This window comes from Callospermophilus lateralis, chromosome 2 (genome assembly GCF_048772815.1).
Source record: "Callospermophilus lateralis isolate mCalLat2 chromosome 2, mCalLat2.hap1, whole genome shotgun sequence".
Taxonomy (NCBI): Eukaryota; Metazoa; Chordata; class Mammalia; order Rodentia; family Sciuridae; genus Callospermophilus; species Callospermophilus lateralis.
Window position 1 is genome coordinate 123,957,245 of NC_135306.1, and position 15,219 is coordinate 123,972,463.

Below are 15,219 nucleotides of genomic sequence, written 5' to 3' on the forward strand. Positions count from 1 at the left end.
GGAAGACAGAAGAATGGTTGCCAAGGTTTAGAGACAGGGGAGCACACGTAACTGTAAAAGGGTTGCAGTTCTATGTGGTGATGGAATAGTTCATATCCTGATTGCACTGGTGATCATGAGAATCCACACGTTGAAACAATGAGGGAAATACATACATCATACTAATGACAATTTCTTGCTTTTGATGTTTATAGTAATTATGTACAATGTATCCATTGGAGGGTGAGTGATTGTGGCAAACTGGGTCCTTTCTACATTATTTTTGCAAATGTGAATTTATAATCATTTTAAAATAAAAGTATTTTTTTTTCTTTAAATCAGCCATGCATTCATATTACTTTTAATACTGGGTTGTGTATTGAAAAAAATTGTAAGACAGATTAAATGAGAAAAGCAAAGTCAAGAAATATGTATATAATGTGCTCTTATTTTTCTTTTTTTTTTTAGAAAGACTATTTTTACTAGTATGTGTACTTACATATGTACAGAAGTTTCTTAAGTGATAAGCAGAAAACGAGCAGCAAAGACTGCCCCTGGTGGATGGACTGAGTGAACCTAGACTAAAAGACATTTCTAAAAATTAAACAGATCTCTATTATTCAATAAATACCAGTTATTGTTATCCTTTCCTTCCTTAGGTTTTTATTCTAATTGTGCAAAAAACAAAACCCACAAAGTTTATGGTAATGATGGACTATTATCTGTATTAACCTTTGTACTGAAAATAAACTGATTCAATAGTTTTAAAATGTTAATACCCCATCAAATTTGACAGGACATTAAAACACCTGCAAATTACTGAGGGGATCAACAAACCAAATGCCTATCAAGTCAGGCAGGCAAGATAAATGTATGAATTGGGACAGGTTTAGTATTCAGGGGAAAGGGGGAAGGTGGTGAACTAGGAGGGTGAAAAACACCAGTAAACTGGAAAAAAAAAAAAAAAAAAAAACCACCCACACAAAGCATTAAAATGACAAATGGCCTCGACCAAACACATCTTTGTCCGACCATCATGATGACCAATGCCTGTCTGTTTTCATTGCATCCTGTTCCACTGCAGACAGACATAATTGCTAGGAAGTTCTTTGGCTGAACTGATATTTACCTTTGGTACTTTCTCCCCCATAAATCCTGGATCTGAGCATTTCCTCCATAATAAGGTTTAGTTGACCTGGTTTCAGAGAACACTCACTGGTGTCTAACAAAAGCTAGTTTCTTTGGCAAATGCTCAAGGTTACTTCCAGGTAGGCAATGTAACTTGTTTGTCCTCAAAAAAGCCAAGGTTACATTACAACTTCATCATCTAAAAGCTCTAAGACACTGGAAAAATTAGTCTTTAGACATCTTCATAGGATTCACCCAGCAAGAGGCAACTGAATAAGGTCCTTCAGTGATCACCTCCCAGTAGACACACCAAGTTGAACAGGTGTTCACACCCAAACTGCCTTCGCGTGAGCTAAGGAAAGCAGGTGAGTGATTTCCACAGTGCCAGCTTTTGGAATAGAAAAATGAAAAGATGCACTGAAGAAAGCAGAAAGGAATGAGTTGCCCACATTACCCCTGCCCCAACTCCAAACAGCAAGTGTGAAGAGACACTTCCGCTTGGGAAGGGAGAGAGACTTAAATCTAGTCCTAATAACTGAAACCCAGTACCAGGTTCACCATAGTGAGCCCCAATGCTAGGCTCTCCTGTTGGGGAGCAGGGCATAAAAACTAACATGGGGCTTTAAGAGTCAGTTCTAGGCCTGCCAGGAAGAAACTGGTAGAAACCAAAGACCCTATATGCAGGCCAGAGCTCAGAGATGGAGCCTCTAGACTTGCTCTGGCCTCAGGCAGATAGATCTGTGCACCACTGGGACAGAAACAAGTTTCATCCTGGATTATCTTCAACCTTGGAGTGGGCCTAGGGCGCACCAGCCCTCCTCCTGAGACTGAGAAGCCCCTGCAGCTATGAGACTTGTGTGCAACCCAGATTAGCACCCCTGGTGGCCAAGGAACTATCTCCACCATCTGTTCACCAACCTTGGTAAGCACAGCTACTGCCAGGTCAGTGCTCACAGACAGGGTCCAAGAACTGCCCCTGTACCAGGCAGAAAACTGTACCACAATGGAACAGGCATTGTGAGCTTCCTCACTGCCAGCTGCAGCATGGGCTTCAGTGCACCACTGAGACTGAGCAGGTCCCCCTAGTGAGATTCAGGCACCATCTGGCTTTTAGCATCAGCCTAGTTATCCAAGTGACTGCTTTCACCAACTCTACACCAACCTCAGGCAGAGTCATGTGGTATAGGCTCCATTTCCAGTGGGTAGGACAAGGCAGTAAGCATAAGACTTATCACTGGGAAAACTCTAAGAGCTCCCATCCCCAGGCTGGCCTGCTGAAAGGTCCTCTGGAATATCTCCAGGTGCAACCCCAGTCTATTGGACTTCTAGTCCAGCTAGCATCACCAAATGGCTGGTTGCAACAGTCTTGGGTCATGAGTTCACCTCAGGAATTGGCAGCCCATAGCCATAGAGGCCTTGGTTCTACCTCAGTATTTAGCTGGTTTTAGCAGACTCTGGGCTCAGAATATGACATAGCTTGGTGGCACTGATGGCCACGGATGTGACATAGGAGCCCAGGGCTGGTCCATCATACTGACTCTACCCAAGACCAGATGAATCCCAATGTGCCTGACCACAGGCCAGTAATTGTAGATCAGGCAACTGGGCTTGTGGGGACAGATTATTCTTTCTAGATACCCTCCTGGTTCTTTTGGAATAATACACCAACAGTGTATTTGGGACAAACCTGGGCTTGGTTTGCACTCTACTACTGAAACATTGACAATACCCAAACAGCAGACTCTCAGCAAATTTGGACCTTGATGCCATACAGTGCTGATATAGTAAAGTGACTATGGATTCAGAGGAAAAAAAGCATACTACTTAGAGTTTCTGGAAAGATAGGCACAAACCAAATCAGATTAGGAAGACTGAAATAAATACCTAATCCCTCAATGCCAAATGACATTACACACCAACAAGCATCAAGAACTTCCAGAAAACCACAATCTCACCTAGTAAGGTGCCAGACACTGATCAAAATAGCATCAGTGTTGGATACCTCTCAGAAAATTCACTACAGCTCTTCAAGGAAACTCAATAATCTTCAAGAAAACACAGAGACGTGTTTCAATATTCTAACAGAAATTTAACAAAGAGATGGAAGCAATTTTTAAAAATTAAACAAAATCTTGAGCTGAAAAATACACTTATAAAATTAAAAACATGACAATTACAAAGCATCAATACCAGGATGAATCAAATAAACAGAAGAATGTATAGATAGACTACATAGAAAGGTGTAAAATGGGCTATCAAAAACTCAAAGTGTGGGAAAAAGAATGCAGTGTCAGTACTTATATTAGTATACTTTCTTTGCTTCTGTCCTTATCTTTATGACTCTTAAGTTGCTAGCATCTCAAAATAGCTTGGTACAATCAAAGATGTTTTTGTAAGCCAAATGGTAATAACAAAGAAAAATCTGTAATAGACAAATCAAAAATAATAAGCAAGAAATCCAAATATACTACTAGAGTAAATCCCTTAGCCTCAAAGGAAAATTGTAGGATGAAAAAAGAAAGGAAATACCCAAAACTAGAAAACAAGTTACATAATGACTATAGTAAGCCCATACTTAATAATAATTACCTTACATGCAAATGTATTAAGTTTTCCAATTTAAAAACTTAAAATAACTAAATGGTTTGGAAAAAAAAAGTACTTAGCCATATGTTACTTACAAAAAACTCTTCACCTCTAAGGACACATACACACTGAAAGCGAAGGGGTGGAATAAATTTACATGCAAATGGAGTGCAAAAGAAAGAAGAGGTAGCCATATTTATATCATATAAAATAGACTTTAAGTCAAAAGTAGAAAAAAGAGACAAGAAGTTCACTATATAATGATAAAAGGGCCATTTCAGCAAGAGAAGATAGCAATTCTAAATATCCATGCCCCCCCCAATATTGGAACACTCAAATATATAAAGCAAATAGTAATAGATCTAACGGGATAGATTCCAATACAATGATACTTAGGGACCTATAATATCTCACTTTCAGCGAGGTGCAGATAGTCAAGATGGAAAATCAACAAAGACACAGCAGAGTTAAATTGCACACTAGATCAAATGGACCTAAAACATCTACAGAACATTCCACCCAACAACTGCCAAATACACATTTTATCATCAACATGCAAACATTCCCTAAGATGGACCATATGATAGGCCACAAAACACATTTCTTTTTTTTTTTTAATTTTTATTGTTGGTTGTTCAAAACATTACATAGTTCTTGATATATCATATTTCACACTTTGATTCAAGTGGGTTATGAACTCCCATTTTTACCCCGTATACAGATTGTAGAATCACATCGGTTACACAGCCATTGATTTACCAATTGCCATAGTAGTGTCTGTTGTATTCTGCTGCCTTTCCTATCCTCTACTATCCCCCTTCCCCTCCCCTCCCCTCCCCTCTCTCTACCCCATCTACTGTAATTCATTTCTCCCCCTTGTTTTTTTTTCCCTTTCCCCTCACTTCCTCTTGTATGTAATTTTGTAAAACCCTGAGGGTCTCCTTCCCTTTCCATGCAATTTCCCTTCTCCCTCCCTTTCCCTCCCACCTCTCATCCCTGTTTAATGTTAATCTTCTTATGCTCTTCGTCCCTACTCTGTTTCTTAGTTACTCTCCTTATATCAAAGAAGACATTTGGCATTTGTTTTTTAGGGATTGGCTAGCTTCACTTAGCATAATCTGCTCTAATGCCATCCATTTCCCTGCAAATTCCATGATTTTGTCATTTTTTAATGCAGAGTAATACTCCATTGTGTATAAATGCCACATTTTTTTTTTTATCCATTCATCTATTGAAGGGCATCTAGGTTGGTTCCACAGTCTTGCTTTTGTGAATTGTGCTGCTATGAACATCGATGTAGCAGTGTCCCTATAGTATGCTCTTTTTAGGTCTTTAGGGAATAGACCGAGAAGGGGAATAGCTGGGTCAAATGGTGGTTCCATTCCAGCTTTCCAAGAAATCTCCATACTGCTTTCCAAATTGGCCACACCAATTTGCAGTCCCACCAGCAATGTACAAGTGTACCCTTTTCCCCACATCCTCGCCAGCACTTGTTGTTGTTTGACTTCCTAATGGCTGCCAATCTTACTGGAGTGAGATGGTATCTTAGGGTGGTTTTGATTTGCATTTCTCTGACTTCTAGAGATGGTGAGCACTTTTTCATGTACTTGTTGATTGATTGTATGTCCTCCTCTGAGAAGTGTCTGTTCAGGTCCTTGGCCCATTTGTTGATTGGGTTATTTGTTTGCTTATTGTTTAATTTCACAAAACACATTTCAACAAAATTTTTAAAACTTAATTCAGGGACTGGAGTTGTGGCTCAGTGGTAGAATGCCCACCTACATCATGTGTGGGGCCCTGGACTCCATCCTCAGCACCACATAAAGATAAGTAAATAAAGGTATTGTGTCATTTCTGCAACTAAAAAATATATTTTTAAAAACTTAGTTCATATAGAGTATCTTTTCTGACTGCAATGTGATAAAATAGAAAATCAATACCAAACAACTTACTTTTGAACAATTAATGGATTGAGAAATAAACCAAGGAGTAAATTTTAAAGTTTCTAGAAACAAATGAAAATGGAGACACAACATACCCAAACCTGTGGGATACAGCAAATTCATTGCTAAGAGGGACGTCTAGAGTAATCAATGCCCACATAAAAGGAGTATAAAGATCTCAAATTAAAAAATTGGGAAAAGATTAAATATCTTCTGATGAGTATTTGGCAAGGTAATAATAATCCAGATTATTGTGTTGACTGTCATGAAGATAAAATGTTTTCTACTAATTCTTTTTGTTTCAATAGCAGATTTTGATGACCTTGGACCAAGAGTCAAGTGACTGAAAGAAAATTTCCCAGTTACATTCTTTTTTTTTTTATATTGAGAAAGGGGGAATAAGTGGGAGGTCAACCTTACAGGTGACTGAGTTACACTCCCCAGCTGGGTGCTGAGGCGCTCAGTCACAGAAATGGGTGTGTCTTGCTGAAGCTATGCTCACCTGTTCCTTTGTAATATAACCCCTTGCCCTGTTTAGGATAGAATCTTCCATGGAAGTGCCTTGTGGGTGTCCCCTCCTCTTACTGTGACCTTGGGTGTGGCCTACCCTGGTGTCAGTCAACCTGCTGACAGTGGACATCATGAAGATAGACTCAGCCCCCTGAAACCTGACCCCTTGCCTCATTTGAATAGCTTCTCCTCAATAAAAGGGGTCAGCGGTGCTCTCTCTCTCTCTCTCTCTCTCTCTCTCTGGGGACCCTTAAGGTCAGAGGAGCTGTCACAGCAACCCCAAAGAAAAAGGAAAAAAAAAAGATCTCAAATTAAAAACCTAGCACTGCATCTCAAGGAAATAGGAAAATTAGAATAAACTAGACCCAAAATTAGTACCAGGAAAAAAATCATAAAGATCAGAGCAGAAATAAATGAAACAGAGACCAAAAAGCTGATACAAAAGATCAATGAAATAAAGAGCTAGTCATTTGAAAAGATCAAGACAATAGACAAACCCTTAGCTAGACTAATTAAGAAAAAGAGAGGGAAGGGCTATCAGTGTAGCACAGTGGCTCACTTAGCAAGCACAAGGCCCTGGGTTCTCTCCCCAGCACTGCAGAAAAGGATAAAATGGAATAAAACTTGCAAGAAAAAGAGAAAGAAGACTTAAAGTCAGGGATAAAAAAGAGATATTACTACTGACACCACGGAAATAGAAAACAGCATTAAGGTTATAAACAATTACATGCCAGCAAATTTGATAAACTAGAGGACATGGACAAATTTCTAAGCACATATGCTTTATCCAGAATCCTGCAGGAGTAGAAAACTTGAACACACAGGTAATGAGATTGAATCGGTAATAAAAGTCCTTCCAACACAGAAAGCCCAGGACCAAATGGTTTTACTGCTGAATTTTGTCAAATATTTAAAGACTAATGCCAATTCTCCTTAAGTTATGCCAAAAAATAAACAAGAAAGAAATTCTTCCCAATACACTCTATGAAGCCAGCATTACCCTGACAGTAGAGCTAGATAAGGACACAACAACAACAAAAAGGAAACAACAGGCCAATATCCTTGATGAACACAGACCCAAAAAATTCTTAACAAAATATAAGCAAACAACATCCAACGACACACTAAAAAGATTGAATCAAGTGGGATTCATCCCAGAGATGCAAGAATAAGTCAAAATATAGTTGATAAACATGACACATCACAAGATCAGAATGAAGAAGAAAAACCATATGGTCATGTCAATAGATGCAGTGAAATTCAACGTCCATTTGTGATAGAAACACTGGATGAATTAGGCATAGAAGGATGTACCTCAACATAACAAAGGCCATTTATAATAAATCAACAACTGAATGGGAAAATACTGAAAGTTCTCTCTGTAAGATCTGGAACAAGACAAGGATGCCCATAGTTTTCACTACTTTTATTCAACATAGTTCCAGAATTCCTAACCAGAGTAATTGGGCAAGAGAAAGAAACAAAGCACATCCAAATGGGGGAGGAGGAGGGAGAGGGAGAGGGGACAGGACCACGGTGTGGGGGAGTCATCAAGCAGCACCCTGTTGGTAGGAATGTAAATTAGTACAACCATTATGGAAAACAGTATGGAGGTAACTCACAAAATTAAAAACTACCTTTATGATTCAGCAATCCCCCTTATAGGTATGTATCCTAAGGAAACAAAGTATGTCAAAGACACAACTGCACTCCCGTGTTCAGTGCAGCACTGTTTACAACAGCCAAGGAATGGAAATAGCCTAAGTGCCTGTTTGGATACGAGGTGTCCTCCAAAACTCATATGTGAGTCAATGCAAGAAAATGTAGACGTGAAGTGATTAGATTAAGAGAGCCTTAATCTAATCAGTGCATTAATCCACTGATAAGGATAAACTGGGGTAACTGTAGGCAGGTAGGGTGTGGCTGGCTGTGGCAATGCGGAAAAAGGTGCAACTTATGCCTCAAGGGAGAGAAATAAAGAATGTGCGCTTCTTCCATTTTCAATGCTTTATTCACTCAAATTACTCAATACCATTTCAGGCTATAGGTTCTTTTTTTTTTTTTATAGGTTCTTAATCAAGAAAATGACAATCCTTAATGCTAGGCACTGCAATAGACATAATCAATTCACAGCCACCAATTCTAGATTAATTAATTCTAAGCATTGAAAACACAATTAATCATGACAGGCTAATGACAGACGTTCCCTCTGCATGCTAAGTTCAAGTCAGATCAAAAGTCTCAAGCCTTAGGCTTTAAGTCCAGCAGATGCACACTCACTCAGACCTCGGTGATTAGTTCAGGAGCCAAGGCGGGCTTCTCCTGGGGTGGAGCCGACGGCTGGCTGAGGAGGTGGTCCTGGGGAGAAGCTGTGGTTCTCACCAGGGTCAAGGTGTGGCTGTAGAGTTTGAGAGCCGTGAGGAAGATGCAGAGGATCAGCAAACGATGAGAAGTGTTGGGATGTCAGTCCAGGTCCTCATCGGGCTCTCAGCATGAGGGCATCAGTGTCCGCTGGCTGAATGTCTGTCCATTTGTTCTATTATTTACGCCAAATTTTGGGGACTTAGACCCCCCCCCTTTCAATCCTTATGAGCTTCCACCAGATCTCTCAGTGGCATCATTGACCCTGGAGTTAAAACATCTGGGCTGGTGGTCCCCACCCTGACCTTTTCGCCTTTCCCCCTTGTGGGGCGAGGACGGCCGGCCAGAGGTTTCACTCAGAGTTCTCAGGTGGGGGAAGTGACTTGTTTGTGTCTGAGGGCCACACTGGAGGGCTCCATTAGGCCTGCCTGGTGAGACTGCATGTTTCAAACTGGAGTTTTTAAAATGGAGTTGCTTAGGCTCAGGCCTAACGCCATCCTCACGCTGGAGGAGGAGGGTTCCTTGAGGGGGTGCCTTTGGGGTATTTTTTTGGTCTCTGGTGAGAGGAGAAGTCTCTTTACTTCCTGGTAGCCACGTCTTGAAATGCTCTCCTCTACCCCTCTCTTCCTCCATGACGTTCTGCCTCACCTCAGATTCCAAATAATGGAGTTGGCGTCTGTGGACTGAGACCTATGAAACCACGAGCCCCAGAATAAATTTATCCTCCTCTACTTATTCTTGTCATGTATCTTAGTCACAGCAGCAAAAAGCTACTAAAACAGTACCCATCCACGGATGAATGTGTGAAGAAAACGTGGCATCTATACACAACGGAATACTGTTCAGTCCTAAAAGGAATGAAATCCTGTCATTTGCAGCAGCAGGAAATTTAAGCCAAGAGCAGAAAGACGAGTACCACATGATCTCTCTCATATGTGGAATCTTTTTAGGTCATCTTTTTAAAGTTGATCTCACAGAAGTTGAGAGTACAATAGTAGTTACCAGAGGCTGGGGAGACTGGGTGGCAAGGAGGGGTGAGGGAGGCTGACCAATGGGCTTTAGGTTACAGTTAGATAGGGGCAAGAAGCTCTGGTGTGCTATTGCACTATTGGGTGACTACAGATGACAATATGTATTGTACATTTCAAAAAGCTAGGAGAAAGCATTTTGAAATTTTTTACCATAAATAAATTAAAACATATTTGAGGAGATAAATATGTACCTGCTTTCAACAGTGTACAATGTATACATGTACCAAAACATCACATGGTACCCCACTAATATGTACAATTTTATGTTTTATGTGTCACTTAAAGATAATTTTTAAAAAATATCCAGCTCACAGTTTCTGTGAAAATTAAATGTGGAAATGTGAGACTTCTATCAGAAAAAAAAAAAAATCTGAAACAGAAGTTGTTTTGATCTAATTTTCCAACTTTTCTAGATTTCTTCAAGAGTATGAAGTTGGCGAATTTTTCAGAGAAGTAATTTCATAGCAAGAATTGAAAGGAGCAGAGAGCTCAGTTACCTTAAGAAATGTCTCCCTTTGCAAGTTACTGGATGTACTCTCTCACCTTGCCACTAGGTGGCAGTCGCCTCCCAGCACATTTGAGCTTGAGTTTCTTGTTCACAACTGGAACAACACCTTTTCTCTTCTTTTTAGGAAAGCAAATCAAGAGACAAGCAAACCAGAGAGACTGCGTCCTGCCGGCCCAGGGCTTAATGATACTCTGAAAAACACACTTCATCAATATCCCTTGAGCATCCAGTGACAAATGTAAGGCTAATAAACTAACCTGAGGTAATGGAGCAAAGTCAGAAATGGCCCCTTTCTTTCCTTCTCAGTAAACACCTTTTAACAGAGTCCTTCTAGAGAGAAATCTGCTCCTAAAATCTAATGTCTCCTCCCTGTAGTCTCCTATCTGCACCTCTAAGACTCAGAGTTACTTCAAACAAGAAAATTTCTTCTCTTCTTTCATGAACTGTCCCTGACAGTGGCCTCCAGGTGTGCAGCTTCAGGTGCTTGTTCTCCCTAGCCCTGACCTGGACTCATCACCTCCTGATGTTTTCTCCTCCTGCATGCCTGGGTTCCATTTTCACTGCCACCACTCAGGGTCAGGCCCTTATTTTCTTGGGCTGTTGCAATGGACAATTAGATGAAATGCACAGCTCTGGCCATGCATGACAGTCTGCAGAAAGCCTCCTGTGCATCCAGTAAGCTGGGCTTTATGAAGCCTCTCTGCCCTTGCCTCCCTGAGTGGAACCAACCCCATCTCCCTTGTCTCCACTTCACTTCATGTGCACTCCTCTCGTACCGGCTATTTCTCTTTTTCAATGAATTCTTTTTTTTTTTTTTTTAAAGAGAGAATGAGAGAGGAGAGAGAGAGAGAGAATTTTTTAATATTTATTTTTTAAGTTATCGGCGGACACAACATCTTTGTTTGTACGTGGTGCTGAGAATCGAACCCGGGCCGCACGCACGCCAGGCGAGCGCGCCACCACTTGAGCCACATCCCCAGCCCTCAATGAATTCTTAACCAGCTTCCCCACTAGTCTAGAAGCTCACTGAGGATTGAGCCACATCATTTTTTCCCATGTCCATCACCTAAAAAAAGATTTGAACATATTGATGAGCATAATTGGTCCCCATTGCCTATCAAATAAAACCCAAGCCTCTTTCCACATCATTAACGGTCACTAGGCTGCCCCTCCTTCCTCCCCTACCTGTCCCATCCACTCCCAGCCAGGCTGAGTCCTGCTGGGTCCTCTTTAGCAGGTGTCTGCCTTGGTGCCCCTAGAGAGAGCCCCTGAGGAGGGAAGTTACATACATGGTGACAGATTGTACCTAAAATGTTAGAATATTAGTTAGCTGAGAGTTGCAGAGTGAGACCACCCGGATTCAAACCTCCATTCTGCCAGTACTGACAGTGTGACTGGGGTTTACCCTCTGAGTGTCTCACTTTCTTCACTGGCAGAAAGGAGCTGCTATCAGGAGCTCTCTCAGGAGGCCCGTGTGGAGGACTGGGTGGATACCTGTGAAGCCCTGGAACAATCTTCACACACAGGGAGCCCTCGGATTCTCACTACGAAGGGTCTGCTCTGTCAGCCACAATGCTGGGAACTTGACATATTTTGCTTCTACTCCCAACAACAACATGGGAAGTGGGTGGTATTTTTTGTCCTCCTTTAAGAGGGCAAAAACTCATAGAGAGTGTCTTTCCCAAATTCACATGGTCAGGAAGTGCCCAAGCAAGGTCTTGAACCAGAACTGCCTGACTCACTCCACTGTGCCAACAATTTCCAACTCAGCAAACTGTGTACCACACAGGTGACTTGTGCATATGTGAACCATTGTTTACTAAATACCCTTTAATTTTGTTCCTTTTCTTTTTAAATAAATATAGCACAAATATAAATTCAATTTTACTTTCACAAGTGGATTTCATGTGCTTGCTAATTATCCTAATTCACATTAAAACAAATTGTAACTCTTAAAATAATTTGTGAACCCACATTTCACCTGAAATATCATCTCTTTCACAACATTGCTTGGTAAACACAGTAACAAGCCATCCTGCTTTAGTCCACTTTTACTGACAAATTTTATGAGAAAGCAATTACTTAATTTATTTTATAAATAAAGATGACATTAAAAGAGATTTATTCCAGGAACAAGCAGGCTTCCATTTATATGTTTGTTTGTTTGCTTGTTTTCTCTGATGTTTCTGGGAATTGAGCCCAAGACCTCACACATGCTAGACAAGTGCTCTACCACAGAGCTACACCCTCAAACCCTCCCTTATGTACCAACTTTAAGTAATTGTATGGGCTTCTCAGGATGCTGAGGGGACTGGCCACCTACTTGCCATTCTTTCATCAGAAGGGTCACCCCATCAGATTTTCTTCCTCTCACCACTAGTCCCTTTACTGCATTACCAGTAACGCCATCATTTACCAAGGAACACCAGTAAGCAATAGAGGGAGAAAACTGTGTCCACTCTTGATGCCAGAATGATAGCAGCTTCAGAGACAGAGGGAACCTCAGTATCTAGAAGGCAGCTGAAAGGGCTGACAGATGATGGCGGGTTAGGGCATTCAGGTAAGGAGGGGAAAACATCAGGGAGCTGTAACAGTCAGACACAATAGGATGCTGGCAAGTAAACACTGTTTAATGTGATGACCGTATATTAAACCTGAAGTCAGCATTTAGCTTCTGTCGGTTAGCCAGCAGGATGTCTCTAAGTGCTTACTGGGGCTCTTGCACGTGTATATTTTCCTGCTCCAACACATACTTAAGGCAGATGTTGGGCTGTGGTGAGGGATCTCTTTTATGCCTATTTACTTGGGCCAAGTTTAATGCCCAGGTGGACAAGCCTCTACTTATTTGACCCTATTTGAAGGATTAAAAAAAAAAAAAAATCCTCCTACTGGTTCTTCCCCTATAATTCTTCCTGTTTTTTTCTGGTGTTGAAAGGAAGGGAAGTTTGTACAATGGGGAGGATCTCCCCTAAAACTATAAAAGAAACATTGGAGTCCCCTTCTCTGCTGGCAACCTGAGATCCCTTTTTCAAATAAAAAGGAAAAGTGTGAAGTACCATGTGCTGAAAAGGCAGAGGAGAGTTAACACAGCAGGACTGAACTGCTGTCCTAAAAAAGCCCTGCTTACAATGCGGGCCTTGGACTGACATCTGGAAACAGACTTTGGAAGGTTCCCACCATCAACCGATAAGAATGACGCATTGTGCCTAAACAGTTTCTGCAAACAACAGGGTTTATACTGAACATTTGCTTTTCTTCTGGGAGCCTGGGATTTGGGTACATGCCAGGCAGAGGCAAGCAGAGGGGGTGGGGGCATAACCCTACACTTACAGTAAAATAAAATAAAATGAAATGAAATGAAAAATAAAAAAATAAACACCTGTGCACTGAGTCTCTGAGGGGCCTCCCTGACTGGCAATGGTTTACATGTGTTGTCACAACATGGGACTAAGGATTGAAAGTCATTCTGTGTGACTACACTAGAAAAGGACTTCTGGAGATGTGTGTCTTGCTTTTCCCTGGACTTGGTTCAGGCATCTTTGCTAATTTTTCTCTGTTTTCTTTCACTGCAATAAATCATCTTACGGATGTGACCATAAGCTGAGTTCTGAGTCTTCCCCAGGGTTGCAGAGCTCAGGTGGATGTAGGGAATCCATCAACACAAGTACTCATGCTTTTCTGTGCTCTAGGGATATACAAAAGAAAGGGGCATGGCCTGGAAACCAAAAATCATTTTGGGATAAGAATATAAATTTAAACACAAAGTATGAACTCCATAGTCATCAGCTGGAGAGTTGATGTATGTCTTGGACACGTGGGGAACTGAGATGAACTTCTTGCAGTGACTGGAAAAGGGGTATTTTGTCCTTGAAGAGTGTCACTTTGTTTATGAACTCATCACGTATGGAAGAAAAGAAAGTTGCTGTATAAATAGATGCTAGTGAACACAAATAAATGATCTTTCTTGAGGTACAACCAACCCAAGACTAGAGATCTAATTTTCCTTGCTGCTTTTTCTTAAAGTCTCTACCTGCCATAAGGCCTTTAGAAAACTTACAAAGATCAGCATTCCCTGTCCTCTTGGTACAGAGATGCTCTTTATAACATTCCTAGAAGATATGACTTGAGCACTTCCCTTACACTCGTGCTTCTTGAAATTTTCCAAACTTCCCTAAGGAAATAACTTTTACTGACAATTGCAGCTGTAATTCAAATCAGATTTGCAAATCTCCAAACATACCTACTTGAACTTAAAAATTCATCTGATTTTTTTGCTCTTCATTTCATTGTATGTCTGTTTGCTTAATATAAAAATCTGGAATCACATATAAACTGCACATAAATATTTCCATGGAGATATCCATCTTCATTATAAAAGGTCTTGAGGAGATCACTGAAATAATACATTTTTATTTAACTGTCTTCCTAATAATAAAATAAAGGAAAGCACAAAGAAAAATATAATAGTTATGCCTAATTCCCACACCTCCAATAACCGCTTTTAATATTTAGGTGTCTGCATTAGAAAGACATTTTTATTTTAAAGAAAAATAAAACAACTAAAATGTAGTGCAAAAACTAGTAAAGAAAGAAAGAAAATGAGAATTACAATTTCAATAGGAGTAAGTGCCTAAAATCTAACTTTGACTAGAAGATCCAAAGGTGAGAGAGACAGAGAATTAGATGTAATAACCATGTTTTCATTTTAAAACATACCTTTCAAGTAAAGATTCAAATGTTTCAGATATAATATGGCAAAGATGCACCCCGGAAAATTAAAGAAAGACAGTCAGCATGTTTATTTACTTGATTCTTTGTTAATATAAGGTTAGGCATCTATATACCCTTTAGTTATACTTAGCAGCTGTCAGCAAAATCATTACTGGGAATTTATTTTTCCATATATGTGTGTGGGGGGGGTGTATGCAAGTCTTTCCAAGAGGTAAAGAACTGGGTTACACATGAAAAATTATTATGGTTTCACAACTATTAAACTCTATGGTTGGTCAAAAAGGAGAAATAGACAGGTTTCAAGAACCTAAAAGAAGTGGATATTGTGTACACACACACACACAAACACACGGGCGGGGGCTACAAGTTTGGAAAGAGGTGAAATTCCTACTGAGCAACAACATTCCAGCAGGCACGCGGCTAACGGACTGAAATTTACTCC